Raw genomic sequence first — 18,266 nt, forward strand, 5'->3', positions numbered from 1 at the left:
TATATATAAATATATATATTATACATATATATAAATATATATATTTAATACTAGACACATACATATGTGTATATTTAATACTAGACACACTAATAATATGTCAACATATACTATATATATGTGCATAACATATACGTACACATATACATATATATTTTTCCCATATATCCAAAGGAAAAATCTTGATTTGCCCTTGTCTGGAGTCCATATGCTGAGTGTAGGGCACCTAGTGTTTTTGTTGTTGTTGGGTTTATCATTTCATTTATGTCTCTACATTTTGAATTGAGTTCCTCTGAGATGCTTAAGCGGTATGCCAGATGCTGACATGAACACCCACTTCAAGGCTGTGTTTGCCTTGTACCCTGGGCCCCACTCTAAGTCAGGGCCAGGAGTACATTATTGTTGTCGTGTGTTCTGATGGGGAGATCTCTCTGCAAACCACCGATTTGCTTAAAGCTTCCCTCATAAGGAGCGGGATCTCATCTGGACTGCATTTACACTGGAACCACTTGGCCACAACACTATGAGAGAATAATTATTGAACTATTTTACTGTACAACTATTTCCAAATTGTTGATTTTTTATTGATTTCAGGAGGCAAGCTAATTGCCCCATGGCAACTTGATGTGAACGTTTAATGAAGATCAGGAAACAGAGTTTATGAAAAGCTTTTGTATAGTAACTGCAAAGTTTCAAGAACTGTTTTATACTTCCTGACAGTGCTGGGCCTAGCTTAATGGTTTGTTTTTATTACTTAAGAGTGTAAACCTTGCTTTAGCCCGGTGTGTGGAAACTATACCCTCATCCCGCATTACGCATTTTCAAGTTGCTTTTTACTCACTCCTGACTTCCTTTCCTGCCATCTACAATCAGGACTTTTTCTGTTTTAATTGTCTGAAAGGGAGTTTCTATCTTTGCACGCTGAGAATCTTAACACGCGCACACACTCATGAAGTTAAGTGTCTGTATTGTTTCACTTTGTTTTGGGTGGAGTTTCTTTTCGGCACTTGGTTGCTAGACAACCAAGCAGACAAAAGTTAAAGATTGAAAAGGCATTTTTAAAGATGTCGAATCTTGGCGGCTGAAGTATTTTATCTTTGTCTTAATATGGAAGGCTTAGTTTTCTTACCAGGTTACCCTTCCTTTTGTTGGGTAGAAGGCTGGTATCAGATTTTTTGAAGTCAAACTCTTTAGGTATTATCTGTTTGAGAACTTTCTAAAGGTTTCCCCTTTGCTGGAACACACTTCCCACCTGAATGGACAAGAAAAAGACAGCTCAGTTTCCAAGGGTGTGTTTTAAATCATTAATAAAGTTGAACTTGAGCACTCAGCCACTTCGATTTTTGTGAGGCAAAGAGGTAGAGAAGAGATCACTTTTTGAGGCAACATTGAGAAACTCAAGACTTTGGTTTGTGGAGAACACTGGCTCTGAGAAGCTGCTTTTGCTTTTTCGGTGGATCTATTGGAAGTGTTTTTAAAAAATTCTTAAAAGCCTAATTTTAAATCAAAGTCATTTAAATTGCTCATTTCAGTAAGATGTTTCAGGAGCGTGTTATAAATACATGATCTTTATACATCTGCCAAGTTGGACGTGTGTTCACAAGTTCGTCTTGCATGTGTACACAATTTGTAGCTGACGTGCTTCCCTCATTCTGGGTCTGCCCCTTTCCCTTGTTCATCCTCTGAGATGCTGCCTTTCTGTCTCTCCTCTTCACAGGGTTCCCTATGCTGGAATTCAGTCAAATCCATGGAAAACTTTACCAACTTTACTGATTCATTTACAGGCAGGATTTCCTGGCATGGGGATCAAACAGGGAGTCCTGAAGTTTGTTCATCATAGCCTGTCTTGGAAACGAGGATCTTCTGAAGCCTGTCTGGCCTGTACATATAAATTTGACAAAATGTTCTCCTATAAAGAAACCTTACTACTGACTTAAAAATTGCTCAATCACTTGGTTTAACCAGTAAAGCTACAAGTCCTCACCAGCACATGAGTATTGTCAATATTATAAGGCACAATATTTAAAGACCAAAGCCCTGAAATGAATCAGATTTCAAACCTCATGACAATCAATAGGTGAGCTACAAAGAAATAGGAAAATAGCCCCAGGAGAAGATTCTAGTATTTTCTAATCTCCTAGGATTAAGTGCGTGTTTGCTGCCTGAAGATAGCTTGGCTGAATAAAAGAAAATGGAGAACAATGGAGAAGTTTGGGGTTATTCGTGGTTTAAAAAATTTACATATTTGTGCATATATATGTGTATATATATATATATAAGATCAATTATATATATAAGATCAATTATATATATGTGTGTATATATATATATATAGTCAATTGGTCAATGCAGCTTTCATGAGCAGAAGAGTGATTTTTAAATACTATCATAGCATAATAACTCCTTGGTGATGTTATGGAACATTTTGCCTGTGTGGAGAAGGGCTTAGAAGTTACTTTTGATGGCTCCCTTTTTATATACCTGGGAAGAAAGAACAGTTTTTCAGCTGAGGAATTCTATTTTTTAAAAATGTTTATTTATAGGGGCGCCTGGGTGGCGCAGTCGGTTAAGCGTCCGACTTCAGCCAGGTCACGATCTCGCGGTCCGTGAGTTCGAGCCCCGCGTCGAGCTCTGGGCTGATGGCTCAGAGCCTGGAGCCTGTTTCCGATTCTGTGTCTCCCTCTCTCTCTGCCCCTCCCCCGTTCATGCTCTGTCTCTCTCTGTCCCAAAAATAAATAAAAAACGTTGAAAAAAATTTAAAAAAAAGTTTATTTATATATTTTTGAGAAAGAGAACATAGGGGAGGGGCAGAGAGAGAGGGAGACAGAGAATCTGAAGCAGGCTCTGCACTGTCAGCACAGAGCCTGACATAGGGCTCGAAGTCACTCAGATGGCAACCTGAGACTAACTTGAATGCTTAACTGACTGAACCACCAGGCCCTCCAACCTGAAGAATTCTAGAATCCATTTACAACAACAGCAATCCTAAAGAAAATATAACTCTTCCTTGTTGGGGAAGGTTATTGTTATATAATATAATGATACATATAATATGGAAGTGAGCTCCAGATCCTCTCTCTCTTTTGTGAGCACTTTTCTTGCCTCAATATTACTTTCACTGATGAGGCCAGGTTGAGGTCTGGATGTCAGAAGGATACTTCCTTTGTGCTTTTATTTAAAATTTTTTTTTCAATGTTTATTTTTGAGAGATAGAGACAGAGCATAAGTGGGGGGGTGGGGGGAGGAGGAGAGAGGCAGAGACAGAGAGAGACACAGAACCCAAAGCAGGCTCCAGGCTTCGAGCTGTCAGCACAGACAAATTCACAAACCAGAGATCATGTCCTGAGCAGAAATCGGATGCTTAACTGACTGAGCCACCCAGGTGCCCCTCTTTGCGCTTTTGTTTAACCTTACCCTTTTATATACTTGTGGGTTCACTAAGGTAATTTTAAGGACACAGTGTGAAGGAGTAGAGGGAGTGTTGATAGACATTACTAAAGCATAATGAAGTGCATTCTCATAGCATGGTGCTCAGTGTCCCAAACAGTTCCCATTCTCAGAACCATTAAAGTTAGAGGACACTGAAACTGTAACACTGCTGTTCATCTTAGGGATATTAATTAAGGAACTTCCAGGGATGGGGACAAGTCCATGTATTACATGCCATTTCCAGGAAGTTCAGGGGGATGGCGATGTTTCAGCCCCATTGGTGTAAAAATAAGAACCTCCCTCCATGGCAGCTGTTGCCAAAACATAACTCTCAGGAAGGCGCTTGCCTTAGTAGATCTGTGAGGCTTTGACCTCTGGGTCCCAAAGGAGTTGGGACTTACAAGGCTGTCAGGTGATGAGGAAAGGTAAATGGTGGTCCATCTCTGGCAGAAGTACAAATTGGTACTTTTTAAAAAAATTTTTTTAACGTTTATTTAATTTTTACAGAGAGAGAGAGAAAGAGCATGAGTGGGGGAGGGGCAGACACAGAGAGAGAGAGAGAGAGAGACAGAATCAGAAAGAGGCTCCAGGCTCTGAGCTGTCAGCACAGAACCCAAAGCAGGGCTCGAACTCACAGACTGCAAGATTGTGACCTGAGCCGAAGTCGGATGCTCAATCGACTGAGCTACCCAGGCGCCTCACAAATGGGTACTTTTAATTTGGTACCTATCACTTACCCAATCCTCAAAAAACCAATTAGAATTTTCCTACAGTTCTATTTTACATTCAGCTCTCTTTCTCTCTCCCTTCCTCTGGGTATCAGGACCTTCCATGGAGATAAGGAAATAGGTAAAGAGGAGCGAAAAGTCAACCTGATTGGAGAGGGAGAGGGATTTGGTCCTATGTCATCACAAACTTGAGAGTTTGTTGAACACAACTGAAACTGTGCTGAAAGTCTCTTCTAAGATGCCAACTTGGAGAAGGCACAAAATCCCATTGTTATTTTTCATTTCCATGGTGACGGGCTTGAGTTTTGGGAGAGGAGTAACTCCACAGACTTACCTTGTGGAAAATGCTTGTTGGGGCGGGGGAGATATTGTTCTTCTCCTATTCACAACCCAGCTTCTGAGATGCTGGGGAGAAGGGCCGCTCCAGAGGGCGGGGGTGTGGTGGTGGGGCAGGGAGCAGGCAGCCAGTTGGCCTTCCTCAGAGTGTAAGCACAGAGCGAAGTGCTCTGCTTTGCAGCCAGAAACAGTGATTCATTTGATTTTAATTTTGACGTTAGCATTTTTCTCATGACTCATTTGATAATTTCATATGGAATTTAAAAGGCTGAAACAGTTATTTACTTTTTAGGAACTTAAAACATTCACTGGGTAGAACACAGTATTATCCTCTGAAACAGAAGATGCCCTTAAGACTTCATTAAAAAAAAAAAGAGGGGGCATTACTCCCATCTTTCCCCTCCCAGCTCCAACATAAGTCTCTACCATAGATGATCTTCTCACTAATGTTGACCGACTGTCAGACTGTCAGGCAGCCTGTTTCATCTTAATGTTTTCCTTATCTTGACTTCCTTTCATCACCATATAGGAGATTTGCTGTAGGTATTTTTAAAAAGATGTTTCCTTATCACATTGAAGAAATTCTCCTCTATTTCTGTGTTTTGAGAGCTTTTAACACGCATGAAAAATGCATTTTACGCTTCAGTGGCTGTGATCAATGATTTTTCTGTTTTAGTCTGTTAATATGGTACATTACATTGATTTATTTTCAAATATGCAGTCAGCCTTGTATCACTGAAATAATCCCTACTTGGTCATGGCACAATAGTTTTTATACATTGCTGAATTCTATCTGCTAATGTATTATTAAAAATTTGTGCATTCATATTCATGAGGGATATTGGTCTACAGTGGGTTTTTTTTTGTACTATTTTTGTCTGGTTTTGTTATAAGGATAATACTGGCTTCATGGAATGAATTAGAAAGCGTTCCTTCTTGAATTTTCTGGAAGAGATTGTATAAATTTGGCTTTAAGTCTTTGAGCATTGGTAGAATTCTTCAGTGAACATCTGGGTTGAAGATTTCTGCAGAGATTTTTAATTATGAATTAAATTTCACTTTTTAAAATAGTTCTAGGGTTATTCAAATTACCTATTATATATTAATTAGATGATTTATGATAGTTTGTGCTTCTGAAGAATTGGTTCACTTTATTTACGTTTTCAAATATATGTGTAGAGATGTTTGTAATATTCCCTTATTCTTTTGGTGTCTGCAGGGTCTATAGTGGTATCTTGTTCTACTGTAGATAATATTAGTTATGCCTTTTCTCTTTTTTCTTTGTCAGTCTTGCTGAAGTTTGTAGATTTATATTCAAAGAACCAGAATTTCTGCTCATTGATTCTCTAATTTTTTCCTGTTTTCAATTTCATTAATTTCTATTCTTTGTTATTTCCTTCCTTCTTATTCGGGTTTATTTTTGCTCTTCATTTTCTGTGCTCCTGAGGTGAGAGCTTAGTTCCTTTATTGATTCAAGACTTTTCCTCTTCATGAAAGCAATCTAGTACTACGATATTTCCCTCTCAACACTACTTTATCTATGTCTTGCAAATTTTGATATATTTTCATTTTCAGGGTTTTTCTTTTTTTTTTCCAGTGAGAATTTCCCTTTGACTCAGCGTTTATTTAGAAGTGTTGTTTAGTTTCCCAGGGTTAAAATATTTTCTTTCTGCCTTCCGAATGCTGTTGATTTCTAGTTTGATTACATTGTGGTCAGAGAACATACTCTATACAATTTCAAATCTTTTAAATTTGTTGCCATTTGTTCTGTGGACAAGTTTGGTCTATCTTGGTATATATCATGTGAAGAATTGAAGATGATGTGATTTCTGCTGTTGTGTGGAGTGTTCTGTGAATGACTTTAGAATTTGTTGGTTGATAATGTTGTTGGATTTTCTAAATCCTTGCTGACTTTCTGTCTTTTTATTCTATAGATTACTGATAGAGGGGTGTTGAAGTATTCAGCTATAACAGTGGATTTTTCGATTTTTCCTTTTAGTTCTATCAATTTTTGCTTTAAATATGCATGCACATAAAATATACAGCATCATATTATCTTTTTTTTTTTCATCTTTTTACTTTCAACCTACCTAAATCTTTATATTTGAAGTTACTTTCTTGTAGGCAGCACATAGTTGGGTCATATTTCTCAATCCACTCTGCAAACCCTTGTCTTTTAATTGCTACGACGTCTTTTTAATGACATGTAATACATGGTTGATAATTGCCTAAGTCTTCCTTTTTATTATTTCTCTTTGCTCTCATTGCCTTTTATTTTCTTTCTCCTGCCTGTCTTGAACATTTTTTAGAATTCTATTTTATCTACAGTTTGTGTGTGTGTGTGTGTGTGTGTGTGTGTATGTGTGTGTGTGTGTGTGTGTGTGTGTGTGTGTGCATCTCTTTGTAAAAGGCATTTTTGGTATATAACTCTGTACTACAGAAACTAAAGTGAAGAAATCTTACCTCCCCTCAGGTGCCTTTACCCATCTCCGCTGAGAACATGGGTGTCCCAAATAATTTCTCTGCATTCATTGCCAACCACATTAGACAAGGTTACAATTTTTGCTTCAATCATTAAAACGTAATTTATAAAAGTCAGGAAGAGAAGGACAGTTGATTGTGCTTAACCCATATATCTGTTCCTCCTGTGGACCTTTTTCATTGCTGACATCCCAGGAGTCCTTTAATCACTACGTGGGTTCACAGCTGCAGCCTGGGAGGCGGCTGGATGCACATGCGCACTGAGAATGGCGCGCGGCGCCCTAGAGAGCAGGAGGCCCATAGAGTTCTTGGCCGCAGCAGCGGCGGCGGCAGCAGCGGCAGCAGCAGCAGCATGGCGGCAACTCCGTGGCGGGCGGCCTGGCGGCTTGGGCCGCATTCCCCGTCCCTGTGGTGGTTTGCGCCACTCTTTAGCTACTCTTTTAAGGTAGGTTGGCTGGCAACAAATTCTTGTAGGTTTTCTTCACCTGAGAATGTGTTGGTTTCACCTTTATTCTTGAAGGATCCTGTCAACTGGGTATAGGATTCTAGGTTGATTTTTTTTTCCAGCTCTTAAAAAACATTGTGCTATTTTCCTTGCCTTCTGTGGTTTCTGGTGACAGATGCTCTGCTCTTTGAATTGTTTTTTACGTCTAAAAGCAATGTGTCATTTTTCTTAGGCTGCTTTGGATATTTTCTTTGTCTTTAGTTTTCAAAATTTTGACTATGGTGTGTCTTGTTAATAGATTTCTTTGGCTTCTTAAGTTTATTCTGCTTGAATCTGTAGGCTGCCCCTGCCCCTGCTACTTGGCCTTTTTTTTTCCCCCAAAATTTAGGAGATTTTTTTGCTGTATTTATTTTTTCAGTCTTCTTTCCTCTTTCTAGGGCTTTGATGACAAGGTCTTTTGTTGCAGTTCACATATCCCTGAGACTGTCCATTTCTTTTAGTCTGTGTATACTCTTGTGCTTAGATTGAGTAATTTCGATTATGTTTAGGTTCACTGATTCTCTCCTCTGCCTTGTTCATTCTGGTGTCAAGCCCATCTGTGTAGTTTTTTTTTTATATCAATTATTTTGTTTTTTAGTTCTAAAATTTCCATTTTGTTTTTCCTTATATCTTCTGTTTCTTTGCCAGGACTTTCTGTGTATTAATTTAAGTATGTTTGTAACTATTCTGAGCGGTTTTATGAAGCCTGCTTTAAAATCCTTGTGAGATAATTCCAATGTATGTGTATCATCTTGGGGCAATCTTATGATTGTCTTTTTCTCATTTAGTATGAGTTCTTCCTGGTTCTTGGTATAACAAATGATTTTTTTTTAACGTTTATTTATTTTTGGGACAGAGAGAGACAGAGAATGAATGGGGGAGGGGCAGAGAGAGAGGGAGACACAGAATCGGAAACAGGCTCCAGGCTCTGAGCCATCAGCCCAGAGCCTGGCGCGGGGCTCGAACTCCCAGACCGTGAGATCGTGACCTGGCTGAAATCGGACGCTTAACCGACTGCACCACCCAGGCGCCCCACAAATGATTTTTTTATTGAAACCTGGACAGTTTGGGTTATTAACAGATTCTAGGTCTTATTTAAATCTTGTGTAGCAGTCCTCCTCTGATAGTGTTCTGGTGGGTGAAGTAGGGTTGCCACCTCTTGCTGCCAGGTGCAGGTGGAAGTCCAGGTTCTCCACTCTGCCTCCATTGACACCCAGGGAGTAAGGGACTTCTTGATGGAATTTCAGGGTCCCCTTATGGCTTCCACTGACACTTATGAGTTGGAGTATTCTTGTTACACTGAATACTGGTGAAAATTTACTCTCCATTAGGCTTCTTTTGACATACTCCCAAGGAAGAGAGAATTGAGGCACCTTGTTACAGCCTGCCAAGGGTGCCTGTGTAGCTAGGTTCTCCATGTGGCTTTGCTGTCAGAGGTAGGGGTTGGGCTGCAGTTCTTTTCTGTGTTGTTTGGCTGGAGTAGACTTTGTGTTTTCTAAACGTTTTTGTATTTCTGGAGTAGACTTTGTATTATCTAAACGTTTTTGTATTTTCCTGGTTCTTTGGCCAGAGAGGGCAGGCTTTCCTTTGGGCTGCTTCTTCCTCCCCTTCCTTCCTCCCTCACTCCCTCTCTCTTTCTCTTCCTGCCTCTCTCTTTCTTTTTTCCTTTGTGTCTATGACCATAGGGTGCCAGTTCTCCAGTCTACTCTGGAATATATGAAGCAGAAAAAAGCCCCAGAGAACTCACTACCTATGTTCTTCTGGCCCAAGGTCCCTAGATGGACTGCCTTCCTCTAATTAACCTTTCAGATATGCTTGTGTTTGTTTTATATATAACATCCGGGGTTTTTAGTAGAACTTAGCAGGAGGAATAGGGAAAAGTACGTCTGCTCCATCTTCTTGGAAACAAATACCAGCAGGTAAGTTTCATTCAATCTTTAAATGCCCTCACAAATTTGCAGATCAAAGGTGATAAATTATTTCAATTTTCTGAGGGAAAAATTGAGACACTTAGAGGTAATTTACCTGATCAAAGTTGCTTAGAAATGTGGCCTTGGCTTGAAGTAAAATCTTGGAATTTTAACAGTTATTATTTTGCTTTTCCTTTTTCTTTCTATGTTTGTTAGAAAGAAAAATCTGGGTGTAGGGGTGGTGAGAGTGGGGAAGGAAGGAATAGTTACTAAAGAGAAGACTAAAGGATACTTACTTGTTCATAAGCAGCAACTGTTTAGAATTATAAAACTAGGACTTTTTAGGTGGATTTTAATTGACCTATGAAATGTTGTTAATTTCCACAGATTGACTCCATGATCTTCATAGTTACTCATTTATGTCTCATTTGTAAATGAATGGCTTCAATTATTTATACCGTGTCCTGAAACTCAAGTGGCAAGGTACATATTTAGTAATCACTGCCACCTCCTTAATTAAAAATTTGCATAGACATGGGAAGGATGGGGAAAATTTTCATCACTTTGCAGTGATGAAAGCATGTATAAAACTTGCATCTGAATACTTTCGGTCCTGTAAATTCTCTAGATTGCTTAGTATTTCAAAGAAGATTTTATTTTGGAATGCTATCTTAAAGCCCATTATTTAGAGTTCCTGAAAAGTTTCCAATGCTGCAAAGGCAACAATGAGCTCAGAGAATTAACTTCCCTAAGCAAATTTTCCTAATTCTAATATGTTTCCTAATAGATAGAGCATTCACAGCTTCCTCTTTTCCTATTTTAGTCTTGATCACTCACACCACTCTTCAGAATTCCTGAGTCTGAAATTAAGAAGGGATAGGAAATGGGGAAGACCTTTTAGAAACTAGTGAACTGACCTATCTGCTTGATCCTTTTGTGGCCATTTTAGTTCAGCCAATTCTTAGGAGTTCAGACCTGGCATATATTCTAGGAAGAGGGTGAGCAAAACTGTAAATTCTTGAGAAGAATGTGGGGCACAACAGAGGGCAGTTGGGAGTGTAGAATGGAGTAAGGGTATAGTCATTGCTATGGAAAATTATCCTTGCTTCTGAGTCAAGAGTTATGACAGTTCTGGTTTTACGAAGGAATTTGGGGTTCCATTTAAACTACCTACTATTCAGGAATCTCCTGGAGTGCCTCTGTCTTCCATCCAGTCTCCCGGTCTTCCCATAGAGCTCGGTGGGAAAAATGTCTCTTTGAATGTAGCAACTTCTAGGTTTTTGTGGAAATTTTAGCTGTAGGGATTTTTTCCCCCCTAAGTTGTTTATAGTATGTTCCAGCCTCTCAGCTCTAGAACCACCTCCACTGAGGCTTTCAAATTTGTCTCAACTTTGGTTCAAGACGCTTTTTTGTTACTTTGTCAGGGAAGGCAGTGAGCCTTGCTCCCTACACTTTCTTTGTTGGAGGGGATAGGCTGATTGCTGCTTGGAGAAGGGAAAAGTGGCTGATAAGATCTGTTTCCTGCTTTCTCTTTTCATTTTCCATGCTATACTTCTCTCATGAAAAAAGACAGCCACACATAAACTACTTGGACATAGAGGAACCCATGAACTTGGCTGGAGTCAGGCTTAGAGTTTAGGGGCAGCTGAAAAATCTGTTACAAGTTTGCAGTCATTTCCATGAGACTAATTGTCACCTCCAGAAATCAGACCAGAAGGAATAAATATGTGTTTTTCCCTGGTAAGGGAAGGGGAATGAGGAATTGGGGATTGGGGATTAGCCCTTTCACAGGAAATGACTGGGCCCCTAAAGATCATCTGAGGTCTGCTACCCAGCAGAAAAATGAGATAGGTGGACCATGTAGAGTTTATGTTGGCCACTGGCATTGCCTGCTGTAAAGGTGGTTATTCTTTGTAATACCAGAAAAATTGCTTTGTTAGGGTATCAGAGGTCAAAAGTCTGTTTTGCTTTTTTTTTTTTTAATGTTTTACAGTCTTCCATTTGAAGTTTTTCTTCTCAAGATAATGGTTTCTCTTAAGACCTATCATTCTCGGTGAATGTGTAGAATTCCAGAAGAATCTGTGTCTTTGCTCCCTCTCTAGAACACAAAGCTAGTGCTACAAACAGTAAGAATGAATATTTTCTAATTAGAGAATATTATGTGAACAAGAGTACCTTATATCAACATTCATTTCTGTATCTCAGTTTAAATTTGGATACTTTGTGTCATTTTTAATTTTTTTCACATGCCACTTATCCTTGTTCCATACCAGAGGCCGTGCTAAGAAGTTTGCAAAGAATAATGCAGTTTACTTCTAAGCTCAAATATTTAGTGATCTTTGTATATAATACTTCTAATTGCAAAATTTTGTGCACCTGGAAAGGAGATCCGTGTTTCTAAATATTGATGTTTCAATAGGGTTATTGAGCTTATCTCTTACACATGTTCTCAAGGAAAGACAACTTCTGTAACTTTTCAGTTTCAAAGTACAAGTGTTCTATCATTTATTCATTTTTAGATTTCAGAATCTATTGAGTGTTTTATTTTTTATATATATTTGTAAAAGTTTATTTTTGACAGAGAGGTAGAGAGAGGAGAGAGGAGAGAGGAGAGAGAGAGAGAGAGAGAGAAAGAAAGAAAGAGAGTACAAGCAGGGGAGAGGCAGAGAGAGAGAGAGAGACAGAGGATCTGAAGTGGGCTCTACACTGAGATTGGAGAGTCCGATATGGGGCTTGAACTCACTAATGGAGAGATCATGACCTGAACTGAAGTCAGAGGCTTAACCAACTGAGCCACCCAGGCGCCCCTATAATTTTTTTTAAAGTTTAATTATTATTTTGTGTGTGTGAGAGAGGGTGTGCTTGCATGAGTGGGGAAGGGGCAGAGAGAGAGGGAGAGAGGGAATCCCAAGCAGTCTCCACACTGTCAGTGCAGAGCCCAACACAGGGCTCAGTCCCACAAACCACGAGACCATGACCTGAGCCAAAATCAAGAATTGGCCGCTTAACTGAATGAGCCACCTAGGTGCCCCTAATGAGTGTTTTAAATAATAGTGAAAGGCTCAGAAGTTGGCAGTTGTGTCTGAAGAGGAGTAATGGATTAGAAAGATCTGTTAACTGGCTGTGTATCATTTTCCCAGTTTTTGGCAGATACTCTTCAAAATTTAACAGATATTTGTAGGATACATTTTGGGCACTGAGTAATATTGTAGGCCCTGTGAATTCAATGGTGGATGAAAGCTTACAGGCCCTTCCGTATCTAGTCTACATGCCCACTATTCCTTTGTACTCAAAGTGCAGACTACCAGTGTTACCTGGGATACTAGAAATGCAGAATCTTAGACTTCATTCAAAATTTCCTGAACCGGAATCTGCATTTTACCAAGATTCTCAGAGTTTTCATGTGGACATGAAATCCTGAGAAGTTTGCTAGTGGTCAATTGAAGAATTCAGGCTGTAGCCAACCATTGTGTGCCATTCCTTGGACCACAGGAATTGGCTCAGAAATGGGTATCTTTTCAAGGAGATGATGGTAAAGGAAGTTATTTTTTCTGTACAGAGAGACAGAGGAAGGGATAGTCCCTTTCTCCCTCTGTCTACTATGCTGTTGAGGTACGATTCCTGAAACTGCTGCAGCCTGTTGATGAATGTGAGGATGGGCAGAGGCAAGAGTATCACAGAAACATGGAGCAGAACCCTGATTGAACCATATTTGATCCCCATCCTCCCCTTGGGCCTTGTCAGTTATGGAAGCCAATATATCCTCTAACATCCTAACTGATTCACTCAAAGAGGCTATATTCTAGAGCCTTAGTGGAAAGGCCCATATGTCAGAAAACAACATATACCAGAATAGGTAAACTTGGTCAGCAGCATTTCAGTCCTTAGTGCTGCCTGCCAAGGGGGATAAATGAGACACCGTTTTGGGAAATCTCTGGGCTTGGGACCAATTTGGGAGGCAAGGTGGAGGAGTGAAACTACATGTTTTGCTGATAGAGGAGAGTGGTGAGTCATAGAGATATACAGATGCTTGGGGTTGTTGTGAAAGAGAAGGGAGAAGTCCTTGGATTCCTGAAATGGGATCTGTGAGGTGGCCTCAGGCAGAATCAGTCTTCTCTGCTCATTTTGCCACCTTCAATTGCTCTCACCTTCTTTCTACTACCACCTAAGGCAAATCAGTGGCTTTCTCTACCTTCTGTTCAGTGCCCTCTCCCTTCTCACCTTTCCTACTTCCCCTCCCACCTTATCTAGTGGCACTTTTTCCAAATCCAATAGGGTTGTGAGGCTACAGTGAGTCCTTGATGTTTGTTTTCTAGGAGGGCTTCCTTAGCATGACTTATTCTAGCATAAGTCCAATAAAGGGGAGGGATATTGGGTGTGGATTCCTACCTTCACTCACACAAATACCTCCATTGTCAACCCAGAGGACATCCCCTGGGCATATGAAATAATTATAACTATGACAATTGATGGAGCATTTATATTCCAGGCTCTGTGTTATATATTTGAAATGCCATATCTGAATCACTGAGGAACAGAGGAATAAGGCATGAAACAAAGAAAACAAAAAAGCAAAGTGGCATGTAAATGAAACCATATCAATAACTACACTAAATGTGAATGAGTTAAAAATTCTAGTCAAAGGCAGAGATTGTCAGACGGGATAAAACTTTAAGCTCCAGCTGTATGCTATCTATAAGGCATTTTTTATCCATATAGGTAAAAATCAAAAGCATGGCAGTGATACACCATGTAAATGATAACCTTATTATCAGAAAAAATAGAACTTAAGATCACATGTGTTACTAGAGACCAAGAGGGGCATTTTATAATGTAAAAGGGCCCATTATCAGGAAGATATAACACTTATCTAAGAGTAAACACTTAATAACAGATCCCCAAAATATGTGAAGCAAAAATAGAAAGAATTGGAAGAAAAAATGGCCAGTAATAATAGTTGGAAAATTCAATACCCTATGCTCAATAATTTGTAAAGTGGTATTGTATATGACAGGAAAACTTACAAACATGCAGAAGACTTAAATAACACTATCATCCCTGTGGGATACTTCACCCAGCAGTAGCACACATGGAACATTCTCCAGGGTAGACCATATGTTAGGCCATAAACAAGGCTCACTAAATTTAAAATGATTGAAATCATACAGTTACATCCTCAGACCATAACACAATTAGAAATCAACTATAGAAACAAATTTAGGAAATCCCCTATTTGTAATTAACATATTTCAAATAATCCATGTGTCAAAAAGAAATCATATGGAAATCAAAGTATTTTAAACTGAATAAAAACCAAAGCATGGCAAATCAAGATTTGTGGGGTACTGCAAAAGCAGATTAAAGAGAAGCAGGTTAAAGAGATTTAAAGCTTTAAACACCTACCTTTGAAGATAGAGCTCAAATCAATAAGCTAGCTTTTTGTCTTAAGAAATAGGAAGAGAAGAACAAATTAAATGCAAATCAAGCAGAATGATGGAAACAATAAAGATTGAAATGGAAATCAATGAATGGAAAACAGAAAAGCAGTAGAGAGTATTAATGAAAACAAACATTGAAAAATCAACAAAATTGACAATCACTTAGCTAGTGTGACAAAAAAAAAAAGACACAATCAAAATCAGGAAGAGGGGAATATTATTAGTGCTAACCCTGAGAATTTAAAGGGCTTATAAGGGAATATTATGAAGAATTTGATGTCAACAAATTGGCCAATTTAGCAAACCAAATGCAGCAACATATATAAAGGATTATAATCCACTGGCAGCACAGAGCCTGAAGCCTGCTTCAGGTTCTGTGTCTGTCTCTCTCTGCCCCTCCCCTGCTCATGCTCTCTCTCTCTCTCAAAAATAAACACTAAAATAAATTTGTAGATATAAATTAAAAAACTTATAGAAGAAAACATAAGGGGAAATGTTCATGACCTTGGGCTAGGCAAATGATTCTTAGATATGAAACCAAAATTAAGATCTATAAAATAAAAATTTCATAAAGTGGACTTAATCTAAATTAAAAACTTTTGCATCTCAAAACAAAGATTTTTGCACCTCAAAAGACACCATTAGTAAAATAAAGACAAGTCACAAACTGGATGAAAATATTTTTAAATCATATCTGATAAAGGATCTGTATTCATAACATATAAAGAGCTCTCACAGTTCAATGCAGTTGACCCTTGAATAACATGAGTTTGAACTGCACAAGTCCACTTATACATAGATTTTTTTACATTACTGCAAATATATTTCTCTTATGATTTTCATAATGTTTTTTTTTCTGGCTTTATCATAAGAATACTATTATAACATACAAAGTATGTGTTAATTGGATGTTTATGTTATCAGTAAGGCTTATGGCCAACAGGAGGCTATTAGTAAAATTTTTAGGGAGGGGAATCGAAAGTTATATGTGGATTTTGATTTTGAAGGGGGTTGGTGCCTCTAACTCTTGTGGTGTTAAAGGGTCAACTGTACTGAGAGTAACAACCTAATTAAAAAAAAATGAACAAACTATTTGAATAGGTATTTTACCAAGAGGATATACAAATAGCTTATAAGCATATGAAAAGATGTTCAGCATCATTACTCCTTTAGGAAATTCAAATTAAAATCACAGTGAGATACCACTGGAAAGATTACCATAAAGAAAGCAGATTATAGCAAATATTGGCAAGGATGTAGAAAAACTGGAACACTCATACATTGCTAATGAGAATGTAAACTGGTGCAGATACTTTGGAAATAATTTGACAGTTTCTTAAAAAGTTAAAAACAAATTTGCCATACAACCCAGTAATTCCACTCCTAAGAATCTACCCAAGAGAACTGAAAACATATGTTCTCCCAAAGACTTTTATTATGAATGTTTGTAGTAGCATTATGCATAATAGCCCCAAAGTGGAAACCCTCTGAGTGCCCATCAACTAATGAATGGATAAACAAAACGTGGTGTATTCATATGATGGAATACTATTCAGCAATAAAACAAACTACTGATACGTTCTATAACATGGGTGGATTTTTAAAACATTATGCAAAATGAAAGAAGCCAGAGGCAATAAGCAATATATATTGTATGATTCCCAGTATATGAATCGTATGTTTTATATGAAATGTCCAGTAAAGGGAAATCTATGGAGACAGAAAGCAGTTCAGAGGTTGTCTGCAGTAGAGACTGACTGCAGATGGGCCTAAGGGATCTTTTGGGGTGATGGTAATGTTCTAACCCTGGATTGTGGCAATGGTTGCACAACTCTATAAATTCATGGTAATTTGTTGAAATACTTAAAATGAAGAGTTTCTGGTATGTAAGTTATACTTCACTAAAACTGTTAAAAAATTAAAAAAAACCCAAAACCTCCCAAGTAAAGCCAACCAACAAGCAAAGCAAGCAAACCAAATACAAAAATACATATACAAAAAAACTAAAAAACAAAACAAAAACAAAAACAAAAAAAAGTCAGCCTTGCCTTGAACTTCTTGGTTAATGTTGAAATAGTGTCCCAGAAACAAGGCTAATTTTTCAGAGTAAGGATTAATACAAGTACCCTGCCCTTTGAAAATGGTAGGTGCATCATGTAGTGTGCATTCCTAAAAAGCTGTAAGCTTTAGATACTTCTTTGTTTTATTTATTTGCTATCACCTTCCTTTCTCCGCCCCCCTCCCCACCTCGAAATCCCCAGTCAGAGCTCAGTCACTATTGACTGATGTCCCTGAAAGAGCTTGTTGTCTCCTCCCTGTCAGGGAAGAACTGCATGTAATCCTTTCTCAACCTAAATTCTTGTGGGAGGAGAGGGAGGGCACAGAGCTATGACCTGATCAGGACTGAGCTTCATGTATGGGCCAGCAAAGATGATTCTGATCTATAACTACAATTGTCACATGTCCTTACTCCAGAAGGGTTCTTAGAGGTCTCCTGGCTGAACTCACTTCTTCCCAGCTGGTGACCACCTGTTTTAGTGTCTCTAACACTTTGAATTCCAGATAGTAAAAATATGTGCTCTTATTTCTGTGGCTCAAGGCGAATTTTAAAGATTTAAAGTGTCCTGGGTTCTTTGGGAAGGCTTTCTTCCTGTAAATATAAAGGATTCTTATCATTACCAAAACATTCTGAAAACAATAATGTTCCTGGCATTTGACCCAATTTCATATCTGTATACAAAATACTCATGCATTGAAGCCTTGCTATCTTATGTTTTCAAGGTTCCAGAAAGCAAGAAAGTGGTAAATAAAGGGCATATTACAAATGGAATTTCTCTACAGTCTCACAGTTAGTCTTTTGAGAATATCATAAGCAAAAATGCTAAGTGAAAGAAGCCTATAAAATCTGCATTGTTCCCACTTTTCTGTTCCATGTTTCCTTAGAGTCCTCAGGCTTAGAGACCCCAGGGAACTGGCAGGTGCAGATTTCCATGGAAACCAGCCCTAAAAGAATGAAATCCAAAGAGAGAATTGTGTGAAGTGCCCTTGCTCCTGTGTAATTTCCTTGCCAACAGTTTTCGAGGTCAACCTAGCTTATTTCATGAAATTAGAGGCCCTGCTGTCAGGATTTCCCCAGCAAGGAGGGTTTGCTCAGTTCTGTTGGTTGGAAGTCCACAGATTAGGGTTAGTTCTCTGCTTCTAGAAGAACAGGCCTCATTACTTGGCCTGACTTTCAAATACCTTTTATTCTAGCCTCATTTTAAACAGAGCCACGCTTTTTTTTTCACATTTAGGTTGCATTTATTTACTTTCTTCATTACAAAATAGGTGTATTTTTAAAGAACCAACGAGAAGAGGTTTTTATTATTACACATGTATGAATTTTATATATGTGTTCACATATATATGTATTTTATATATGTATTTTACATATATATATGTATAGTTATAGTTAAAATTT

General features: G+C 38.4%; 1 long non-coding RNA gene across 1 annotated transcript in view; it reads left to right on the forward strand.

The window, feature by feature from the left end:
• Positions 1-7,261: 7,261 nt before the first annotated feature.
• LOC123384358 overlaps positions 7,262-18,266 on the forward strand; it is a 272,165-nt gene continuing 261,160 nt past the window's right edge. Inside the window, exon 1 of the long non-coding RNA XR_006595351.1 lies at positions 7,262-7,419. This is a non-coding gene — a long non-coding RNA (uncharacterized LOC123384358). The remainder of the gene's footprint in view (positions 7,420-18,266) is intronic.

This window comes from Felis catus, chromosome A3 (genome assembly GCF_018350175.1).
Source record: "Felis catus isolate Fca126 chromosome A3, F.catus_Fca126_mat1.0, whole genome shotgun sequence".
NCBI classification, from domain to species: domain Eukaryota; kingdom Metazoa; phylum Chordata; class Mammalia; order Carnivora; family Felidae; genus Felis; species Felis catus.